This window comes from Molossus molossus, unplaced genomic scaffold (genome assembly GCF_014108415.1).
Source record: "Molossus molossus isolate mMolMol1 unplaced genomic scaffold, mMolMol1.p scaffold_m16_p_2, whole genome shotgun sequence".
NCBI lineage: Eukaryota > Metazoa > Chordata > Mammalia > Chiroptera > Molossidae > Molossus > Molossus molossus.
The window spans coordinates 132,432,712-132,435,374 of record NW_023425355.1 but is presented as its reverse complement, the minus strand read 5'-3'; the positions used below and the strand labels follow the sequence as shown (position 1 = coordinate 132,435,374).

At 41.9% G+C, this 2,663-nt stretch overlaps 1 pseudogene; it reads left to right on the top strand.

The window, feature by feature from the left end:
* The first annotated feature begins 449 nt into the window (after window positions 1–449).
* LOC118635542 lies at window positions 450–2,139 on the top strand (annotated as a pseudogene).
* The last annotated feature ends 524 nt before the right edge of the window (window positions 2,140–2,663 follow it).

The window sequence follows — 2,663 nt, the reverse complement described above, 5'->3', positions numbered from 1 at the left end:
CCAGTAGTTAATTCTCCCTTGGGAACAGTCCCCCCACCAGTGATGGAAAGGGTTTAAAGAATAAACACCCTGGCTACTTACCCCTCAGGTGAGATAACACACACACACACTGAAAGTTATTATATCCACCCCCCTCTCAGAAGTCCCCAGCATGATTAAGCCTCAAGAGCCCACAAGACACTTTGTTTACTGGCAATACATCCTGAATTGGCCACTTTCTTTCCCCATCTCACTTTCCTTCTTCTCCACTGGTGTTTTCTGGGATCACCTTGCAAATAAAATACTTGCATTCAAATCCTTGTCTCATGTTCTGTTTGACTTCATTGAATGATGACTAGAAATAAGCAAGAGATCCAAGTTCTCTATGGCTTGGGATTAAATATGTACAATTTATTATTTAGTATTCTAGAAGATGCACAAAAATGCTGGCTGTGAGACCCTCATAAAAAATGGACATGTTTTTAGAGGACCCTTTTTCCATACATAACAAGCTGCGCCTATTTGGAAATACAAAGTTCTCAGAAACTTTTAAGCCTCGAAGGAAACTGGAAATGTTTGAACAAATAAAAATACTTACATAGCTTATATAATTTTTAACACCCTTCACAGATCTAAAGTCACTTTGTTAATTTAGGAACATAAAATGCATTATGTATAACTTGGTTGGCTCCTAAAACTATCATATTTGATATCTTGAGAGATGTGCAGGCCTGGAAATTTTGAGAAGCAAAAAGAAGGTTTTGAAATGGAATCTTGAAATACCATGATTAAATAAAATTCCAGGAATATTTTATAAGTTGGTCAGGTATAGGCTGCTCGTTCAGGTGGGGTAATTTCCCCTATCCTGGAATTGCTATAAGAGGTCGATTTTCAGGGAAATTTGGGAGCTAGATCTACTTGGGAATAGCCCTTTGTTCCATTGCGATAAGTTATAAATCATGTAAGTAAATCAGTTAGCAAATTACACTTCCCTGGCCATAGAAATTGGTTTGCATATAGCTCTTTTAGCTCAAAGGTTGGGTTTTTTGTTGAATGGTTGAAGTAAGATTCCTCTTGGATATAAATTTCTATGTGAAATCACTATCTGAAATCAGCCTTTAAAAGAGGGTGGGCAATCCTCCTTGTGGTTCCTGAACAGAACATGTAGGTCCAAAGCAGATGGCTGGTCTCTGTACCAGAGATTAACTCAGTGGATGCTGGACATTTCTGGGTTGAGGGGCATGCTGAAGGACATCATTTGAGAGGTTGCTGGTAAGCTGGTGACACCGGATGCTTCGTTGCTAGTAAAATATTATGGATACCTGGAGCTCATGGACAAGCCTTTTGAACCTAATTCCTTTAGGAAAACTCATCTGCTCATGAAGTTTGGAGAGGATATTACACTTTGGGGCATGGAGCTGGGCCTTCTGAGCATGCGGAGGGGAGAGCTGGCCAGGTCTCTGTTCAAACCGGCCTATGGAATACTGGGCTGCCCTCCCTGATCCCCCAAACACTGCCATTCTTTTAGAGAGTGAGCTATTTGACTTCCTGGATTCTGTTGAATCAGACAAGTTGTGTGCCCTGTCAGCAGAGCAACAAGATCAATTTCCACTTTCATAAGGTCCTAAAAGTGGCAGCTACTGAACAGAAGTTTGGCAACTACCTTCTCTGCCAAAATAGTTTCTATGATGCCAAAGTGAGATAAAAACGGGCCTTGTTGCTTCTTGCAGCAATTAGCACCCTCTAAGAGCAGCACCTGGTGGAAGGGAAGCTGCCAAGCTTCTTGTTGTCCTCTCCTCTATGTACCTGAAGCTGGAGCAACCCACCAGTGCCCTTCCCTGTGGAGTTTGGGCTCTGATCATTTACCAAAAGAATTCCAGAGCCCTCTTCTGGTGTGGACAGCCCTGTCTCCTCGTGACTGAGTATCAGAAGGCCCGGGGTTTTCTAGTCTGAGCCCAGAAGGGACAGCCCTTCACACATGGCATCAATAACGAGCTAAAGAAACTGGCCAGCTATTACAGGGACTACACAGATAAAGAAATGTGCCACTGAATGTTCGCTCATTGTGATTGCCTCTACAGTAAGAGAAAATTAAAGATTCTTCAGCTAACTACAAGCAAGAGAAGTGAGGCTGCTGAAGTTCTCCATTGGTATTTGTAGGGGCAGGATGGCAGTGGGGATGAGATCTCTTTGGAAAGAAAGAACTCCCCAGGGCACACTGTGTCACAGTGGCCTGCTTGGAAAAGGGGCTGGAATTCCACAGCCCTGGGCATTGCCTCATCTCTGATGCTGCTGAACCAGGTTTTCACAGGTGCTGTTTTCTGTTCCATATTTCATGCACATAGTAGGGGAAAGTGTCACTACTGACAAGTAGAAAAATGCTATTTTTTAAGGCTGTTTCTTGTTGTTTTTTTTTAAAAAATGGATTTAGTCCTTGGCTTTTCTCCCAGTCCCAACTTCTCTTCCAGCTGCTTATGTCTTTGGGTAAATACAAATAGAGATCGCTATGTGTATTTTATAGGGTTCTCTGTTTTGAATAGGGAGAATTATGTTACGAATGTTGTAAATAAATAAAATACTTCCTTGTCCTTGCCAAATAAAGAAAGAAAAACAGAAAAAAAGAGGGTAGGCAAAGCTGAGAAAATTGCGTAGAATTTAGAAGAGAAGGGGAGCCAGAGGCATGA